Raw genomic sequence first — 21,989 nt, 5'->3', positions numbered from 1 at the left:
TATATATATATATATATATATATATATGTATATCTTTTATTATTATTATTATTATTATTATATATTCGCCCCCAGACCCCGATGTGGGTCAGTGACGTGTGCCCGATGGGTTAATCCCCGTTACAAAAAAAATAAATAAACAAATGATAAAACAAGAGAAAGAGAGAAGAAAAAATAAACGAGACAACATAAGTAGAATTCAAAACAAAAGTTAGGAGAAATAAACTGAGAGGAAGCAAGAGATGGAAGTCTGGGGGAAGAAATACACCAGAGGTCAAGGGAAACTAGGAGAAAATTTCCCACAGTAATAAGAGTGTAGCACCGAAGAATTTCCCTGCGGGCTGACCTAACGTGGTCTGATTGTCGACCAACAACCACTCTTGACTTTACCTCCCAAAATATACATACTGTATATACACGCGTATACTTGATATAGTGGTATGATTTTTATGAGGAAAAAATATTTATTAATAATGTCCAGGTTTGTATTAAATATTTGTATAAGGAATGAGTTTGATTACTGACTTTGTTGATAATAATAGTGATATTAGTTACATTGGTACTCGTAATAATAATAAAAAATAAATAAAATAATAATAATAATAATAATAATAATAATAATAATAATAATAATAAAAAACACAAAAAACAATAACCCATCTCACAGGGGTACCAAAATACACCCAACCACCGGTACACCACACAGGTAAAGGGACTGGTGCTGCTCCACACACACACACACACACTACCACTGTTTTATTTTGCCACGTTTCCTCTCGTGTTAAATATTTTGCTCTTTGTGTAACGTCGTGGCCCAGTGGAATAGTGTGTGTGTGTGTGTGTGTGAAAGAGAGAGAAAGGTATTTGGACAGTTAAACAGACATACATAGACAGACGTATATAAACAGATTGAAAAAGAAATATCCATTCAGAGAGAGAGAGAGAGAGAGAGAGCAACACCTGGTCACTACCTACCTGTTAACACCACCCCCTCCCCCCACCCCCTCCATGTATGTTCCCTCTTGTATTATTCACTAGATCAACGCTCAAGAGGGAGAGGCCCAGGGGGGGTGAAGGAGGGAGGAGGAAAGTGAAGGAAGAAGGGGGAAGGCAGAGAAGGAAGAAGGAGGGGGGAGAGGGAGATACCAGGTGATTGTCATTAACTTGTGTAACTATAAGTCAATCGAACTGTTATAATCATGACGTACTCGTATGGTCGAAGCTATAGTCAATTGGGCGTCTGCAGGCGTGAATCAAGTGGGCGTCTGAAGGCGTGAATCAAGTGGACGTCTGGAGGCGTAAATCAAGTGGGCGTCTAGAGGCGTGAGTCAAGTAGAACTCTGGAGGCGTGAGATATGTCAGGTGTGCTCTAAGTATTCTTAAATGCACTTTGATGCACGCGAGTGATAAACACAGAGGTACACGGTCTTTGGTCACACACACACACACCAGGAAAAAGTGAACGTATACATGTACAGTAGTTTGTGCGACAGTGATATACTGTACCATATATTGCTTCATTGGTGATGACTAGTGTACTCGTATGTACTTATCTCGACTATGTACTAAGTTGTCGTAGTGTAGTAATACATTATAACATCAACAAGAACTTAGTTGTCGTAGTGTAGTAATACATTATAACATCAACAAGACCTTAGTTGTTATAGTGTAATAATACATTATAACATCAACAAGACCTTAGTTGTTATAGTGTAATAATACATTATAACATCAACAAGACCTTAGTTGTTATAGTGTAATAATACATTATAACATCAACAAGACCTCAGTTGTTATAGTGTAATAATACATTATGACATCAACAAGACCTTAGTTGTTATAGTGTAATAATACATTATAACATCAACAAGACCTTGGTTGTTATAGTGTAATAATACATTATAACAGCAACAAGACCTTAGTTGTTATAGTGTAATAATACATTATAACATCAACAAGACCTTAGTTGTTATAGTGTAATAATACATTATAACATCAACAAGACCTTGGTTGTTATAGTGTAATAATACATTATAACAGCAACAAGACCTTAGTTGTTATAGTGTAATAATACATAATAACATCAACAAGACCTTGATTGTTATAGCGTAATAATACATTATAACATCAACTAAGACCTTAGTTGTTATAGTGTAATAATACATTATAACATCAACAAGACCTTAGTTGTTGTAGTGTAGTAATACATTATATATCTTAAGATAGTTGTTGTAGTGTAGTAATACATTATAACATCAACAACAGACCTTAGTTGTTGAAGTGTAGTAATACATTATAACATCAACAACAGACCTTAGTTGTTGAAGTGTAGTAATACATTATAACATCAACAACAGACCTTAGTTGTTGAAGTGTAGTAATACATTATAACATCAACAACAGACCTTAGTTGTTGAAGTGTAGTAATACATTATAACATCAACAACAGACCTTAGTTGTTGTAGTGTAGTAATACATTATAACATCAACAACAGACCTTAGTTGTTGTAGTGTAGTAATACATTATAACATCAACAACAGACCTTAGTTGTTGAAGTGTAGTAATACATTATAACATCAACAACAGACCTTAGTTGTTGTAGTGTAGTAATACATTATAACATCAACAACAGACCTTAGTTGTTGAAGTATAGTAATACATTATAACATCAACAACAGACCGTAGTTGTTGTAGTGTAGTAATACATTATAACATCAACAACAGACCTTAGTTGTTGAAGTGTAGTAATACATTATAACATCAACAACAGACCTTAGTTGTTGTAGTGTAGTAATACATTATAACATCAACAACAGACCTTAGTTGTTGAAGTGTAGTAATACATTATAACATCAACAACAGACCTCAGTTGATGAAGTGTAGTAATACATTATAACATCAACAACATTATAACATTAACAAGACCTTAGTTGTTCAAGTGTAGTAATACATTATAACATCAACAAGACCTTAGTTATTGAAGTGTAGTAATACATCATAACATCAACAAGACCTTAGTTGTTTAAGTGTAGTACTACATTATAACATCAACAAGACCTTAGTTGTTCAAGTGTAGTAATACATTATAACATCAACAAGACCTTAGTTGTTCAAGTGTAGTAATACATTATAACATCAACAAGACCTTAGTTATTGAAATGTAGTTATACATTATAACATCAACAAGACCTTAGTTGTTGAAGTGCAGTAATACATTATAACATTAACAAGACCTTAGTTGTTCAAGTGTAGTAATACATTATAACATCAACACGACCTTAGTTGTTGAAGTGCAGTAATACATTATAACATTAACAAGACCTTAGTTGTTCAAGTGTAGTAATACATTATAACATCAACAAGACCTTAGTTATTGAAGTGTAGTAATACATCATAACATCAACAAGACCTTAAGAAGCTGTTATAGTGTAGTAATACATTATAACATCAATAAAGATCCTGAAGTTGTTGTAGTAGTAGTGGTTTGTATTGGTAACATCAACAAGACCTTAGTTGTTATAGTGTAATAATACATTATAACATCAACAAGACCTTAGTTGTTATAGCGTAATAATACATTATAACATCAACAAGACCTTAGTTGTTATAGTGTAATAATACATTATAACATCAACAAGACCTTAGTTGTTGTAGTGTAGTAATACATTATAACATCAACAAGAACATAGTTGTTATAGTGTAATAATACATTATAACATCAACAAGACCTTAGTTGTTATAGTGTAGTAATACATTATAACATCAACAAGAACTTAGTTGTTATAGTGTAGTAATACATTATAACATCAACAAGACCTTAGTTGTTATAGTGTAATAATACATTATAACATCAACAAGACCTTAGTTGTTATAGTGTAGTAATACATTATAACATCAACAAGACCTTAGTTGTTGTAGTGTAGTAATACATTATAACATCAACAAGACCTTAGTTGTTATAGTTTAATAATACATTATAACATCAACAAGACCTTAGTTGTTGTAGTGTAGTAATACATTATAACATCAACAAGACCTTAGTTGTTGTAGTGTAGTAATACATTATAACATCAACAAGACCTTAGTTGTTATAGTGTAATAACACATTATAACATCAACAAGACCTTAGTTGTTATAGTGTAATAATACATTATAACAGCAACAAGACCTTAGTTGTTGTAGTGTAGTAATACATTATAACATCAACAAGACCTTAGTTGTTATAGTGTAGTAATACATTATAACATCAAAAAGTAAAGTATTTGTGACCGTAGATCATTACTGAAGAAAGACGACGTGTTTGGTCACTTGAGAGACTGGTTGATTTAATTTATAATGAATACTTTAACCATAAAGAAAATATAGTCAGGTCAGATTTCATAACCATTTCTAGCTGTCTTATTCGTCCTGGACAAAAGACTCCCCGTGACGCCCGTATTATTAAACAACATCTTCCCTTGAAGAGGGTCGTAGTGTTTCAGCCCGAGATTTAAACTAAACGAGTCCTTAACAGTACTTAACGGGGTGGTGCGACGGTAAAATTAACTATTATTCCAATATTATAAATTAATTTTATTGGAATTAGTTAATTTTACCGCCACACCACCCCGTTAAGTACTGTACTGCGGTGTCCCTCAGGACTCATTTAGTTTAAAACTGTGGTTGAAAGACGACCCTCTTCAAGGGAACATGTTGTTTTAATCTTTGTGCTTTTGTCCCTCGTAAAATGTATTATTATTGTTAAAGCTCTGTTTATGTTATTTACTGTGTGATATTTTTGGCGACAGACGGCCATTACACCGCGCGTTATGAATCTCAGATTGTGTAGTGACAAATTACTACTAGGCACGTATCCCGAGACAGCCGCTGTTTGTGTGTCACTTACTATACCCAGTGCTTTATATATTTCCTACATCTAATGGTTGAATGAAAAAAAAAAGAGGCCTGGGTTACGGATCTATTTAACCTTGTTAGTTCCGGCTAGGATAAATTACGCTGGTGCACAATGGAACTTTCTCCTGGGTGTACTCCATCATTATCTCATTAACCTGTTACCTAACCACCCTTCCCATCCTCACACTCCTTCATAAATCTGCTGTTCTCTCTGTAATATCTTTTACTTTGTTCTCAGTTTGTTACCCAAGTTGTATAATTACCCGAGTGTTTGTGTGTGTGGAGACGGCGGGTGTGCTGAGCTGTGTGTCTGGGATGGTAAGCACCTGCGTGTCTCTTTATTCCTGTGATTAAGTATTTGTGTATTAATATTTAATCATTTAGGTGTGTGTGTGTGTGTGTGTGTGTTGGTTGTAACTGACCCTAGACGTGTACTGTAGTAACGTGGTCATTAAAGTACTGTATTGTGTCGTAATCCTGATCCACCACATTGTTATCATCATTGCCGTGGTGTTTGTAGCTACTGGGTAATCTTTGCCATACGTTGAGAAAATATTACATGATAGGAAAGAATGGAGTGTGTTTATAACGGAGTGCCTTAGTTGTCGTCACTATTACTCTGATGAAATATCTGCGAAATTCCCAGAGGACTTGTAGTCTGGCGGAACAGTAATGGCCTTGACCTTTCACCCAGTGACCCCCAAATTAATAAGATATCTCCTCTCCTTCTGCTGTACAGTACCTAGTGTAATATTTAACAGTGTCTGGGGACTCAGGTAACGGCTCGGAAACCAGAGAGTTGTCGGTCAGAGGTTAAAGTGTTCCCGCGTAGGCGTAGGAGAACACTCCCCGGAGTTGCCCGTCTACACCCGGGTTATTGGAACGATACCCCTCCCGCTGGTGGAGGGACGGGAGGTAGTGTACGACCAGCCTCTAGGGGTATGGCACAGCAGGGGCGGATCCAGGAATATCAAAAGGGGGAGAGTCCAAGAAGTTGTGGATGGGGGAACATGGCGGGCACAGAGAGCCTACCCAGCTGAGGGGGTTGTGGGATTTGAAATCTGATCAATATCCTGGACATTTTGAAGCCATGTGCGCTTGATACTAAGAGATATTCTGAGGTCAATAGTAATTACTTTTTACTATACAAAAACGCTTGAGTACAATATTGCATTAAAAAAAACAGGTATTGGCATTTTCTGATGAAAAGGGGGGGGGGGTCTGGACCTCCAGGACCCACCCTTCTGAATCTGCCCCCGCACAAGAAACACAACAAATGCAACAAGGTTTAGCTGTGTCTCCTGAAGAGGTTTTGAGTCTTACAACGAAAAATATCCTCTGGTCACGAGAGACTTGAAGATGAGAGAGTGTACGTCCCTTCACACACACACACACACACACACACACACATACACACACAAACACACACACACACACACCTGGAGTGAGAATGTTCAGGAAAGTGTCCGTATAGGTAAAATAAACATTGACACACACTAATAAAACAAACACTTGATAATACAAAACAAACATGGAATAAAAACAACGCGATCAATAAATATATCTACATTCCATTTGTTTGTTTCATAATTTTTAACAACCACGTTTCTTTGTTCAAGTTAGTTAAACATACTAATGGAACTTTGGTTTAAAACAATAATAAACCTTCCAATAAAACCTATGGTAAAACTCCCTTCAATTTATATGGTGTAAGTTTAGTTATAAGCTATAAAGAATAATGAAGCGCTATCCTCACATAAAACCAGCTGTTGGAAATGTACAGTATGTGATGTTAACACCAGATGGAGTCCGCTAGTAGGTGACCTAACCTAACCTAACCTAACCTAACATACGCCGCTCTCCACTATGGTAACTTGGATATAGAGGGTAATATGGCGGGGTTATGGTGACTGGTTATGGTGGCTGGTGACTGGTTATGGCGGGGTTATGGTGACTGGTTATGGTGGCTGGTGACTGGTTATGGCGGGGTTATGGTGACTGGTTATGGTGGCTGGTGACTGGTTATGGTGGCTGGGACAAACACGGGGAGGTGAGACAGCTTATATTGTACGCTTCATTTGTTTTAATTCATCCACTTTGTGTGTGTGTGTGTGTGTGTGTGTGTGCCTGGGAGGTAGAACACACACATATCAGGTTCCTTCACTTTCCTCTTGACTGACCACCACTCTCTCTCTCTCTCTCGTTATTAAATTTTAAAAATGTAATTTTCCTTCCTACACAATTTTCTACATTTTATTTCATATCCTCATGTGTACCAGACCACGTGCGTTATATTGCGTATTACCTTCATAATATACCGGTATATATGAGTATAGATAATATATGTTATACCTTCGACTACAGGAGCTGGACGAAGGAATGTAACCAGACGTTGACCACAGGTTAAGTCCAACAGGTCGACAAGATGGCAGTAGTCTGTGGCGGCCAATAATAATTTAATACCAAGTGAATTATTCAGATTTAAGGTCATTGATGTCACTTAATAAAGAATCAGTTAATATTCAAGAGAGACCAAGCGACCGGGAGAACCTGGGGTAAATTAAATGGAAGAATATATTAATAGAATGGGACCAGTGTTTGGTTAGGTTAGGTTAGCGACTGGACGTCAAAACTCAGGAGAGGACAAGGGACACACACACACACATACACACACACACACACATACACACACACACACACACACACACACACACACACACACACACACACATACACACACACACACACACACATACACACACACACACACACACACACACACACACACACACACACACACACACACACACACACACACACACACACACACACACACACACACACACACACACACACACACACACACATACACACACACGTACACACACATACACACACACGTAAAGAGTTATTTATGAGGGTAATTTTCTATGAAGTGATATATGACTATAATGTTAATACGGGTTTGGTTACACATTTTATATTTCAGATAAGATGTTGTCCTGTACTGTATGTTGACATCCTATTGTGAACAAGTCTCGGTTCAACCCCCCCCCCCCTGCCCCTCCAGGCCATGAGCAATATATGTACAGTGTGAGTCAGAAATTTATAGAAAAAAAAGTTTTATCCAAATTTCAACTTCGTATGGTAGATAGTAGGGAAGTTTTACGATGTCTTGTGGCTGGTAGGGAAGTTTTACGATGTCTTGTGGCTGGTAGGGAAGTTTTATGATGTCTTGTGGCAACTGGTGGAGCACTTTCTTTTTTAATCCTGGGGAAATATGACACAACCCGGAACATCAAGCCACACAGCTGCGTGACACCACCAAGAGTCATGTGTGTGTGTGTGTGTGTCAGGCGGGCAGACTCGTGTGTGACGTGTGAGTGGTTGTTAGTCCCAGTTTGGGTAGCGGGGAGGTGCGGGTCATGTGAGTCTCAGTGCTTACAAGTATAGTTCCTCACCTAACCTAACCTAACCCTTCCATTACTTCAATTACAGTTAATTTTTATTTTAAAATATAGCTTACAATTACCCAAAATTATGGAATTAGTTATTCAGCTTCAGATATAATTACTCCAAGACTTACCAGGAGACTGAACATTTGTACAGTACAGTACAGTACAGTACAGTACAGTACAGTAGATCAGGGAAAAAAACAAGAGAAAAAACTTACTTCAAACCCAGTACTTTATTATTAATTGCGAATGTGGCAAACAATAAGTAATTTCTATTTCCAGTTTCACTAATTACAAACTACAATTTATGCTTGGGAGCTGATCCTATATTTCTCGGTTACACTTTATCAGCAAAGTCACTGGAAGGACGTAGCTCCCAGTTGTGCCACGTTGGGGTGAAAAACTTGTTGTTGGAAGTGGCAGTGCAGGTCAACATGTCCCTGGCCAGGTGCTGCAGAGGGCGCAACTTGGGAGGAGAGGCCCTCCAATAAGCCAGGTGATCCCTCTGTGTACACTACTAACACTTGCTGGGGTTCATCTAGGCTTGATCCCTGACCTATTTTGGCTGCCGGGGACATGCAGGGGAAGAAGGGGGAGGCGTCTTTGATGGACTTCAGGTGATGGAGGGAGAGTCGCCCTCTTCCCTCACTGTTTCCTTTTCTATCCCAGGTTCAAGAAACAGCACCTTGATATTTCGAAAGATCTGATCATCTTTTTTTTTGACATGGCAGCCAATTCATCTTGAAACAAGGGTCAAAGAAGGCTGCTGCTGTAACGTTAATCTTCTCCAGGAATGGATAAGTCATTCTTGACGGACTCCAATAAGATCCTGGCTAAAGTCTCAAAGCGGTACAGACCAGAATGAAACAACTGTTAGGTGGTCAAGACTGGCAGGTCTGAGGGTAGTGACGGTGACCTTCATCTCTCCATCAACTCAGAAATTAGACCAAAAAATCTTACAGCTTCTGTCAGAGCTGCAGCCTCCATGTAGCACAATAAATCGTTCTGCTTCTCCATACCACTCAACAAATTGCCGCCTCCGGAGTTTTTCAAAACATATTTCACCATCTTCAGCTGTGTGTTCCGCCATGTTATATGTGAAGACTGCAAGGGAAGTCCGTGTTCTTGGGAGTTCACCTCTGAATCGAACTAACAATAGATTATATTTTGTGAAGCTCTGATGATAAAGACGATCTCTCACACAAAAATGCCGAATGTGAACAAAGTAACTTTTATGTTTAAAATAGACAATTACATTCGTGCTAAAATAATAATTACTTACATTTAACTTTTTATATATTTACAATAATTATTCCAAGCCCGAGAGCCAGTACCTGATGGCAACACGCGCCAGGTGTCATCATTTACCTACGCTAATGTTAGGTGTCCAGGTGTGGAATATTGTGGTAGTGTTGGTGAGTATACAAGGTGGTGGTGTTGGTGAGTATACAAGGTGGTGGTGTTGGTGAGTATACAAGGTGGTAGTGTTGGTGAGTATACAAGGTGGTGGTGTTGGTGAGTATACAAGGTGGTGGTGTTGGTGAGTATACAAGACTGGTGGTGTTGGTGAGTATACAAGACTGGTGGTGTTGGTGAGTATACAAGGTGGTGGTGTTGGTGAGTATACAAGACTGGTGGTGTTGGTGAGTATACAAGGTGGTGGTGTTGGTGAGTATACAAGGTGGTGGTGTTGGTGGTATACAAGATTGTTGGTGTTGGTGAGTATACAAGACTGGTGTGTTGGTGGTATACAAAGGTGGTGGTGTTGGTGAGTATACAAGGTGGTGGTGTTGGTGATTATACAAGTTGGTGGTGTTGGTGAGTATACAAGACTGGTGGTGTTGGTGAGTATACAAGGTGGTGGTGTTGGTGAGTATACAAGACTGGTGGTGTTGGTGGAGTATATAAGACTGGTGGTGTTGGTGAGTATAAGACTGGTGGTGTTGGTGGAGTATACAAGGTGGTGGTGTTGGTGAGGTATACAAGACTGGTGGTGTTGGTGAGTATAAGACTGGTGGTGTTGGTGAGTATACAAGACTGGTGGTATTAATGAGTATACAAGGTGGTGGTGTTGGTGGTATACAAGACTGGTGGTGTTGGGTGAGTATACAAGGTTGGTGGTGTTGGTGGTATACAAGATGGTGGTGTTGGTGAGTATACAAGGTGGTGGTGTTGGTGAGTACAAGACTGGTGGTGTTGGTGAGTATACAAGGATGGTGGTGGTAGGTAGTATACAAGGTGGTGTGTTGGTGAGTACAAGGTGGTGGTGTTGGTGAGTATACAAGACTGGTGGTGTTGGTGAGTACAAGACTGGTGGTGTTGGTGAGTATACAAAGGTGGTGGTGTTGGTGAGTATACAAGACTTTGGTGTTGGTGAGTATACAAGACTGGTGGTGTTGGTGAGTATACAAGGTGGTGGTGTTGGTGAGTATACAAGGTGGTGGTGTTGGTGAGTGCACTGTGTCTCAGATCAGTCGACAAGGTCTCTCTACCACCGAGGAAATTTTCAGTATTTTTTTTTATAATATACTTCACAAAATTACACTGGCGGCTCAATTTAAATATTATATTACGGGGCGATTTTTTCCCGTATAATGGACCGAAGGGTAGGAAGACGATGTTTGGGAGAGTGAAAAGGAAGGATGGTAAAAGAAGCCAGAGAGAGAGATTGATTACAAATATTTTTAATGATCTTATCCATAATAATTCCTAGTCATAGTTAAAAGATTACCAATGGTCATAGTTGTAGAAGACTGAATAGCCGCCATAATAATAATAATAATAATAATAATAATAATAATAATAATAATAATCTAATACAAATTTCACTCTCAACCCTTCCCATCATAATATCAATAACATTAATAAAACAAAAACTGGAACCACGCCATAAGACACCATAACACAACGCCATAAAGTGCTCCTTCACCTCTCAGCTCTGTCAACATACAAGTGTCCGCTCAAAGAGATAAATGAAAAGAACTACACCTTCCTATATGACGTCAAGTGGCGAGTCATCATCAAATACCTGCTCTTATCACTCATGTTTTCTGCTGCATCAACATCAGATTTGAAACTTGTGGGTGACATTGATAAGAGATGTGAAGAGTTAAGTATAAGCATTTAGCAACCATTATCTACATGGTATTGGCGGCAGGTTCGGTGTTAATGTCTGGTTATTGGCGGCAGGTTCGGTGTATCTGGTTATTGGCGGGTTCGGTGTTAATGTCTGGTTATTGGCGGCAGGTTCGGTGTTAATGTCTGGTTTGGCGGCAGGTTCGGTGTTAATGTCTGGTTATTGGCGGCAGGTTCGGTGTTAATGTCTGGTTATTGGCGGCAGGTTCGGTGTTAATGTCTGGTTATTGGCGGCAGGTTCGGTGTTAATGTCTGGTTATTGGCGGCAGGTTCGGTGTTAATGTCTGGTTATTGGCGGCAGGTTCGGTGTTAATGTCTGGTTTTGACCTCATCAGCTGGACACTCTGGTTATTTTGTTGTTTAGGGTTTAAGAAAGTTTTCGGGGTGGGGGGGCGAGATGATAAATAGATGAGACTTGGAACCTATTTTAGTTACTTAGATAAATATTGTTCGTCTTAAGGTCCACTGGGTACACTGTTTATTGAGGTATTTGGGGGACGTACATACATACATACTTACATACATACATACAGACATACATACGTACATACTGTACATACATACCGTGATCTTGTGCCTCACTAACAGTAGTGTCATGAAGATAAAAAAACAGTCGAATGTTGAGGTGACGAGAAATACGAAGACGTTCCTCCCTCCCTCCCTCCTTCCTTCCTTCCTTTCCAACCTCCTTCCTTTCTTCCTTCCCTTCATCTCTCTGTTTTTCTTCCTCCTTCTTTCCCTCCCTTCCTCCCTCTCTCCCCACTTGCTTCTCCACCCTCCAAGCGGTCGTGTGTGCTGACAGGAACTCAAGAACAAGGCTAGACGTAATCTTTTGTTGTGAGAGCTTTTTATTATCTCTCTCTCTCTCTCTCGAGTTGGTGACATCATTTTATACCAGACCTGAACGATTATGAAACAACACATTTACTATAGTTTTAGTGTATAATGTGCCATAATAACTTGACACCTTTCTTTTGTATATAAAATGATATGCCTTCACTTTTTTCTATACAAGATAATGTGGTGTAATCCCCTACGTTCTATTATGAAGTAGATGATGTGACGTAATACAGTGATCGTGAGAAGTGTAAACATACCGGTCATGACGACACATTTTTTCTAGAACAGCAAAATGTCCACCAACCAAAACGAATCCAGTAAGTCGTCTCTCTCATCTATGAACCCTGTTTATTATGGTCCCTGTGAATCCGGAACATCACACTATCTATGGGTCCAATAATGTATGATGTCTCGGATTCACAGAGACATGATTCACAGGGTTCATGGATTCACAGGACTTGTTTTTTGGTGGGATTGTTTCTGAAAGGACAGTATGATAATGACTAACTTAAAACCTTATGTCATTTTCTGCATTATTTTTCCCTGTATCGATTTGCCTTACTCCCAGGATTGCGTACCACTTGTATATATTGGAACAGAGGCGTGTTAGTCTCGTTTTCCTCTTGGCGTGAGCTGGTGTTAGTTAGCAGAGTTACTCCTGTACTGGTAAGCGTATAGAAAATGGGCATCTCTATTATTTGGATTTTATTAGACGGAGTTAGTATGTATTTTTTATTTTTTCGCTTCTTATTATGTAACAGAAAGACATATCGTTGTAAGAAGAAGATAAATGAGAAGACGAAATAATAAAACGTAATATTTTTTTTAATCTGCCAGTAGTCGGAATGATTCACCCAGCACTAACCTAACCTAACCTGAACTCTACATTAACTAGATACCTTCACTATATCACTACTTTTAAGTATAAGATTTTATATATACGACTTTTTAGAGGAGATTTAGGTGAAGAATATTTTCCAAAAGATTCTGTACCTTAAGTTGGTCTCTCTAATGCTAAAGGATACGTTTGTAGTTCAGGTGTAAATGATGTTATTGTCTGATGTTGTTTTTCCTATAAGATTATGTCAAGCATCAAGAAGTTGGTAGTAAGTCTAATCTCTGGGTTAGTTGAAACTCTATCTGCCGTGTGGTGATGATAAAGTGCTTGTAGTGGTGGTGGTGTTGTTTTGGTGGTGTGGTAGTTTTGATATAGTGTGGATTGTGTGGTAGATGGCATAGTGGTATAACATAGTAATGTGGTAGTTGTGGTTGTGTTATAGTCTGAATGTGTGGTAGTATGGTAGTTGTGGTAGTATGGTATTTTTCGTAGTCTTATAGTGTGTTAGTTGTGGTAGTGTGGTAGTTGTGGTAGTGTGGTAGTGTGTTAATTGTGGTAGTTGTGGTAGTGTGTTAGTTGTGGTAGTGTGTTAGTTGTGGTAGTGTGTTAGTTGTGGTAGTGTGTTAATTGTGGTAGTTGTGGTAGTGTGTTAGTTGTGGTGTGTTAATTGTGTTAGTTGTGGTGTGTGGTAGTTGTGGTAGTGTGTTAGTTGTGGTAGTGTGTTAGTGTGTTGGTTGTGGTAGTGTGTGTTGGTTGTGGTAGTGTGTTAATTGTGTTAGTTGTGGTAGTTGTGGTAGTGTGTTGGTTGTTGGTAGTGTGTTAATTGTGGTAGTTGTGGTAAGTGTGTGGTAGTTGTGGTAGTGTGGTGGTTGTGTTGGTTGTGTTATTTGTGGTGGTTGTGGTAGTGTGTTATTTGTGTGGTGTGGTAGTTGTGGTGGTGGTTGGTTGTGGTGGTGTGGTAGTTGTGGTAGTGTGTTAGTTGTGGTAGTTGTGGTAGTTTGTGGTAGTTGTGGTAGTGTGTTATTTGTGGTAGTTGTGGTAGTGTGTTAGTGTGGTAGTTGTGGTAGTGTGTTATTTGTGGTAGTTGTGGTAGTGTGTTAGTTTGTAGTAGTGTGTTTAGTTGTGGTAGTTTGGTGGTTGTTGTGTGTTAGTTGTGGTAGTTGTGGTAGTGTGTTATTTGTGGTAGTTGGTAGTGTGTTAGTTGTGGTAGTGTGTGTTAGTTGTGGTAGTGTGTTGGTTATTGTTGGTGTGTTGGTTGTGGTAGTGTGTTGGTTGTGGTGGTGTGGTGGTTGTGGTAGTGTGTTGGTTGTGGTAGTGTGTTGTTGTGGTAGTGTGTTGGTTGTGGTAGTGTGTTAGTTGTGGTAGTGTGTTGGTTGTGTTGTTAGTTGTGGTAGTGTGGTAGTGTGTTATTTGTGTGTGTGTTATTTGTGGTAGGTGTGGTAGTGTGTTGGTTGTGGTAGTTGTGTGTGTTATTTGTGGTAGTTGTGGTGGTGTGTGTTAGTTGTGGTAGTGTGTTGGTTATTGGTAGTGTGTGTTAGTTATTGGTAGTGTGTGTTAGTTGTGGTAGTGTGTTAGTTGTGGTAGTGTATTGGTTGTGGCAGTGTGGTGGTGTGGTAGTTGGTGGTGTGTTATTTGTGGTAGTTGTGGTAGTGTGTTGGTTATTGGTGAGTGTGGTAGTGTGTTAGTTGTGGTAGTTGTGGTAGTGTGTTATTTGTGGTAGTGTGGTAGTGTGTTGGTTGTGTTGGTTGTGGTAGTGTGTTAGTGTGTTAGTTGTGTTAGTTGTGGTAGTGTGTTAGTGTGTTAGTTGTGGTAGTTGTGTTGGTAATGTTGGTTGTGTGTTAGTTGTGTTAGTTGTGGTAGTGTGTTGTAGTTATGTTAAGTTATTGTTGGTTGTGGTAGTGTGGTAAGTGTGTTAGTTGTGTTGGTTGTGGTGGTGTGTTAGTTGTGGTAGTTGTGGTAGTTATTGGTAGTGTGGTAGTGTGTTGGTTGTGTTGGTTGTGGCAGTGTAGTAGTGTAGTAGTTGTGTTAGTTGTGGTGGTGTGGTAGTGTTAGTTGTGGTGGTGTGGTAGTTGTGGTAGTGTGGTAGTTGTGTTAGTTGGTAGTGTGGTGGTTGTGGTAGTGTGTTGGTTGTGGTAGTGTGGTAGTTGTGTTGGTTGTGCAGGCAGTGTGTTAGTTGTGGTAGTGTGTTAGTTGTGGTAGTGTGGTAGTGTGGTAGTTGTGTTAGTTGTGGTAGTGTGGTAGTGTGTTAGTTGTGTTAGTTGTGTTAGTTGTGGTAGTGTGGTAGTTGTGGTAGTGTGGTAGTTGTGTTAGTTGTGGTAGTGTGGTAGTGTGTTAGTTGTGGTAGTGTGTTAGTTGTGTTAGTTGTGGTAGTGGTGGTAGTGTGTTAGTTGTGGTGGTGTGTTAGTTGTGGTGGTGTAGTAGTTGTGGTGGTGTGTTTTGTGTTAGTTGTGGTAGATGTGAGTGGTTGGCTGGTAGTCATGGTAGTGTGTTGGTTATTCAGTATTAGTTGTGTTAGTGTGGTAGTGTGTTAGTTGTGGTAGTGTGTTAGTTGTATTGGTTGTGTTGGTTGTGTGGTAGTTATTGTTAGTTGTGTTGGTTGTGTTAGTGTGAAATTGGTGTGTTGGATTGTGTTGGATTTATTGGTAGTGTGGTAGTTGTGGTAGTGTGGTAGTTGTGTTAGTTGTGGTAGTGTGTTAGTTGTGTTAGTTGTGGTAGTTGTGGTAGTGTGTTAGTGTGGTAGTTGTGGTAGTGTGGTAGTTGTGGTAGTGTGTTAGTTGTGGTAGTGTGTTAGTTGTGGTAGTTGTGGTAGTGCAACGCTCATTACGTCACACGAGTAGTCATTTAACGAGTCAGGGAACAAAAATCCCGCCACCCTAAACCATCAACTGCCGGGATTTTGTTCACGTTATTGTGTTTTGTGGAAGCAGTTTGTAGCTCGGCAGGACACGGTCGCCTAGATAAATTCACCAATTTTTTTGTGAATAAGAGAATCGTATGTAAAGTTTAGTGTGGTGATTTATGACTCAATTTAGCAAGTCATTTAAAACAGGGAAAATATTTTGCTTGGTTTCTTCCACTTTTTGTAACTACATTCAGGGCGTATTAGTAAAAGTACAAGCCGTGAAAAATTAATTCCACCTGACGGGTAAAATGATGCCACGTGTGACCATATTTACTGGCCGCTAACGCTACCCCAAGACCCCCGCAACACAGACTGCTGGACATGAGACAACTGTGATGAAAACTAGTATTAGAGAGGTAGGTACTTACCCCAGGCCTGGGAGGAGAGGGCAACGGGAGGAGAGGGCAACGACGCCGAGCACGACCAGGAACACGTTGATCATCCCGCGAGACATGACTGCTGGAGGAGTCGCGGATGGGACGACTGTGACGGAGAGCGACGGTGGGTAGGACGGCTGTGGTGCGGGCCGGTGGTGGGACCAAGTTTCAGACCAACGCTAAAAGCTCCGTCGTTTGATCCTGTTGTTGCAGGTCTTTGAAACGTCAAGATTTTTTGTTTGTTTTTCCCGTAACGTTGGCCACTGTTTGATGTTGTGTTGTGGGTGACGGGACCAGGGCTGGAGATAGTTTCGGGGAGAATTTCTTTTTGCAGTAGACTGTGACGGTGGGGAGCGGGAAGAGTGTGTTTTTAGCGGGAGTGTTCCACGCACTACACCTTGGACCAAATATGATTAGTCCGGGATTCTCTGTTGCCTTATAAACGGTTGTACTCACCTGTTCCCTTCGGAGTCTCACCTACGCGCCCCGCGCTGCCAAAATCAATGAGAGATCCGGAATCTTTCGTTCACCGCCTCTTGACAACTCTCCTAAGTTTGTGTTTGCTTGAAGACACTTTTCTATAACAAGTAATCTAACTTATAATTTTACTTTCAAAAGATCTTCTCTTACTCCAAACGTGATAATTTGTACATAGATAGAATAAAATATATTTTTTTGTTGACCAAGTTAAATGAAACAAGACACACTCAATATAAAGTTAGCAGGTGCCTGGAGAACGCACCAGCCAGGTCCCGTTCCGCGATTGGTGCGACCTCAAATATGATTGGTCACGCGCAGAGTGCTGAGCAATGACGTCACGTTTACCTGACCAATGAGAACAGCAGACTGCAGAACATGTGTAGCAATTCAGAACGTCACAAGTGGCGCGCACCAATCATGTCACCTGTAAATTTACATACACACAAAATAAAACAGGAATCCCCAAAAATGTAAACTGCCAGGTCATCACTGCCCCGTGAAAGAAACCTTTTATAACGACATAAACTTAAACTAATAATAAAAAAAAATAAACTTTGGTAATTAATATTCCAAATTCTGAGTTCACTTGGAAAAGTTAAACAACAAAAGTTGTGGGCGTGGTGGGATGGTTACTGCTAAGGATTCTTATTCTTATTGTCATCAGAAGGGAGGGAGTGTTGGAGTTTACCCCACCAACTCTTATTATGTCACGATGGGGTTGTGGTGGTGGTGGTGGTGGTGGTGATGGTGGTGGTGGTGGTGGTGGTGGTGGTTGTTGTTGTGTGTTATGGTTGTTGTTGTTGTTGTGCGTTGTGGTTGTTGTTGGTGTGGTAATGATTGCTGGTGATGATGGTAATTGTTGTTGTGATGGTAGTAATGCTTATTGTTGCCGTGGTAATGACTGTTTTTGTGATGGAGAGTGTTGTTGTAATGATGATTGTTCTTGTGGTGGTTGTGGTAGTGATGGTTTGAGTAGTAATGGTTATTAACGTGTAGTTTGTAGTTGGGACAAAATACCTTGGACACTTAGCTAACGGGAATTAGAATCTAAACCTATTTTCTCAAGACTTTCTGTATATAAACGCGTATTTTATTCCAATATTGTGACTCTGATGTAATGACCAACAACATTATCAAGATATAAAACAATAATGTGACCCAGAAGTAGATGGTAGATATTGCCAAGTGTTGAGGGAATTGTGTTCGTCAACTGGATATAGGGAGAGATGAGAGAGAGAGAGAGAGAGAGAGAGAGAGAGAGAGAGAGATTGTGTATACTGATGATGATATGTTGATGTTTCTGTTCTTGGTGACGAATCCTGACAGAAAATGACATGGGGGGTTGAAATTTTGGATCTCTCTCTCTTTCTCTCTGTCTGTCTGTCTCTCTTTCTGTCTATTTCACCACAATTGGACATACATAATAGGATAAAGTATATTTCTCTTCAAACCCATTATAGTATTGACCACTTTTACAGACATACAGTATACTATCCTATTACCTAGTGTACATGTAGCCGACTGAGTCCTGTTTTTATGCTGACCAAACATCAGGTCGTGTACAGCCCATATAAAAAAAAAATAGTTAGTAATTTGCATAGTTTTGGTAACACATGAATCGTATAGCTATAGTGGCCAGTTGTTTTGTTGTGCTTGTGACTGCTGATTCCTGTGTTTGTTTTGTTTATGTGTATAAGTTTGTTTATATGTGTATCACCTGTTTTTACGTTTGTCTCAACTGATTTGTTTCTTTACGCTTGTGTCATATCACTTCTCTGTTTATACACCTGTCTCAGCTGACTCCTTTGTTTACATGCAGGTTTATATTACCTGAGTTTCTTGTTTACTCTTATTTCAGCGGAGTATTCCATTTTATATATGTATAAATTGTCTCGTTCATATACATCAATGGCTCATGTAGTGAACGATATGAAGAAAATCTTACGAGATCAAGACATCACAACTTGAAGCCAACATAGACACTGGCAGGACAATCATAACCCACTAAAATCACCATAATCAATCAATCAATCTTTTAATCAATCACAGTACCGTCTTCATATCTGAGGGTTGGCGACCACAGTCCTCTTCTCTACTCGTTCTCAGACTGTTGTTAGCAAGCCTCTAAGGTTCTGTGTCTCTCTGGGGGAGCAGTTTTTAATCTCATTCGTCCTCTCAGGCTCTCCCTTCCCCTGGCCCTCAACTTTGCCCATTACTGTGTGTTATTATCCTCTCATCTCTAATTATGCTGTATTACCTTACCAAAGTATCTCATTTTCCGTTTTCTGTAACTATCAAGTATTTCTCTTCAAGTTTTTGTTAATCTTATTATTTTGTAAATTATTTTCCTGTTATGATTTCTTCCGTACCTCTACCATCACAGCTAATGTTTCTTCCCAAATACACAATATTTTCCACTTGTTTCAGTTCCTTGTTGTTTACCATAATTTTTATTTTAGGATTTGTTTCCAGTTTGGAAACAAACATTACTTTCATCTTTACAGCATTAACTTTTAACCCATATTCTTCAACTTTTTCCATTAATCTGTTTCCAGTTTTTGCAACGCCTCTTCACTATCTGTGACAAGAGCAGAATCATCTGCATAGTGTATATTTTATATTCCTTTACCATTAACTTTTATTCCTATTTAGGTAATAATACTAATATTTTTGGTAATCACTGGGAAGGTCTCCTTTGAAATATGCAGTATAGAATATTTTAGTCAAACATTTGATCCTATTCTTCTCCATTTGTTTTATAAATTCTGCTGGAAGCTGATCAAACCCACAAGCTTTATCATTTATCATTTTGCTCACAACTGCCTCAACTTTTTTTTTTCCATTATTGTCAGTTTTATCTTTATTTCCTTTTCCTTTCTTACTTCCACTTTATTCTTATCATTGTATAGTTCTTCTACATTCCTCTGCCCATCTTTTCTTATTGTCTTTCCTCTTAATAGACCCTCCCCATTTCTCTGCTTCGTTTGTTTAATGTTTCTGTACACTTCCCTCCAATTATGTCTTCTCTCATCATCTTCTATCTCCTCGTTTATCCTCTAATCTTCCTTGGTCTCTCTACAATCCTTTTTTTTTTAATTTCTTTTGTTAGATTCTTTCTCAACCTCACTTCCTCTTATCATATTTCTTCGTCTATCCATTTTATTTAATATATCTTTTGTCACTCACTAACTTTTAGCCTCGTTCCTCCTGTGCCCTGTAAGACGGATATATTGAACACAGACAGACAGACAGACAGACAGACAGACAGACAGACAGACAAACAGACAGACAGATAGACATTGAAAAGATACAGACATTTTGCCTTTGTCTTATGATATGAATATAAGTAATAATGTGTGTGTGTGTGTGTGTGTGTGTGTGTGTGTGTGTGTGTGTGTGTGTGTGTGTGTGTGTGAAAGACAGGACGTTGATTTAAATTATGTCCTAACTACATAAAACCACAAGTATATAATAAGTATACTGTATATAAGTCAGATAAAGACAAATAAAAACTAAATTATACTAGAATTTAATATAATATAACTAACATATATATATTTAACAGGAACAAGTCACTTGATTCAGTAATTTTTAAAGGTCACTCCTATATTGTTTACTCCTGATGACTCGTTATAGGAGGAAACGACCACAAAGTTACTTAATATAATGTACTGTCAAGTTTGTCTTAATTTTTTATTTGTTTTTTGTAAATAATGTGAATAGAATAATAAAATAAAATTAAATACCTGATGTTCCTGATAATCTTTAAAAAAAAACAAGAAGAAAGTTAGTTTATTAAATTTAAAGTTCTGTGTTCTCAAATTTTTCTTAAGACTTAATAATTTTCTTCTTTAATTTTTCAACAGGTTAGTTTTCTTCATATACCATTGTAAAAATGTAAAAAAACAAGGCTACAGTTATCAGTTTACAGTATCTTCCAATGTTTAAATACAGTTCCTATTACTAGTCATTTATTAAATCATTCGGTTGGTTACAGTTGAAAAGTATATTGCCTGAAAATATACCTTTATGACATTGTTGACGCTCTTAATGTGTTAAATAGTGCTTGTATAAACACGCTTTATATCACTGTTTTAAATCATACCAACTCTGGTGTGTGTGTGTGTGTGTGTGTGTGTGTGTGTGTGTGTGTGTGTGTGTGTGTGTGTGTGGACTTAAAACTGTTCTTGATTGTCTTTTTTTTTTACAAGTATTTTATTATTATTTTTCTTGTAAAGCCTCATAACACCTCTACACCCCGCCGAATACCTCACCCTGTACAGACACACAGGTACTCTTTAATACTCTACGTGACTCACACACCTCAGCAGGTCGTGAGTATAGCTTGTCAGTGTCTGGTGGTGGGTGAGGGCTGGCAGCAACACACGGTGAGGCAGGGCTGGCAGCAACACACGGTGAGGCAGGGCTGGCAGCAACACACAGTGAGGCAGGGCTGACAGCAACACACAGTGAGGCAGGGCTGGTAGCAACACACAGTGAGGCCGGGCTGACAGCAACACACAGTGAGGCAGGGCTGACAGCAACACACAGTGAGGCAGCAGCAACACACAGGGCTGAGTTATACCATTAGTTATAGTCTCTCGTTTTTATGTGTTATGGTGTAATGCTCTGAGCTTGTGTGTAATACTTGTGTGAGTGATGGATCTATCTATCTATCTATCTATCTATCTATCTATCTATCCACACATGTTTTACCACCCTGTGTTCTCTATTCCAGACAGCGGTGGTGTTACAAGACCCAGAACGTATCTCACCGTCTGCGCCTCCCTCAGGTAAGTACTCCTTCGTAAACATTAAATCGGGTTAGCATCGGTTTTCCCAGTGGCCTTTTACCTCCATATTTGTTTCACGATAAATTGATGATGCTTACTGTGTCGTCTAGATGTGTGTGTGTGTGTGTGTGTGTGTGTGTGTGTGTGTGTGTGTGTGACAACAATGAAAAGACTAAAATTTTTCGTCAATGTATTCAAGTCTTCTATACCTTTGCAAGTGCCTCAGATATCCCACCGGACGAGCAAAACAAATCACCCTAGACCCATGAAAACAG

At 39.1% G+C, this 21,989-nt stretch overlaps 1 long non-coding RNA gene across 1 annotated transcript in view; it reads right to left on the bottom strand.

The window, feature by feature from the left end:
• Positions 1-16,878, bottom strand: part of LOC121871935 — a 66,557-nt gene extending 49,679 nt beyond the window's left edge. Inside the window, exon 1 of the long non-coding RNA XR_006090001.1 lies at positions 16,433-16,878. This is a non-coding gene — a long non-coding RNA (uncharacterized LOC121871935). The remainder of the gene's footprint in view (positions 1-16,432) is intronic.
• Positions 16,879-21,989: the final 5,111 nt, after the last annotated feature.

The sequence above is a fragment of the Homarus americanus genome, unplaced genomic scaffold (genome assembly GCF_018991925.1).
Source record: "Homarus americanus isolate GMGI-L3 unplaced genomic scaffold, GMGI_Hamer_2.0 scaffold48416, whole genome shotgun sequence".
In the NCBI taxonomy this organism is placed as follows: domain Eukaryota; kingdom Metazoa; phylum Arthropoda; class Malacostraca; order Decapoda; family Nephropidae; genus Homarus; species Homarus americanus.
Note: the sequence above shows the minus strand (reverse complement) of the source record. Positions and strands in the feature narration are given on the sequence as shown.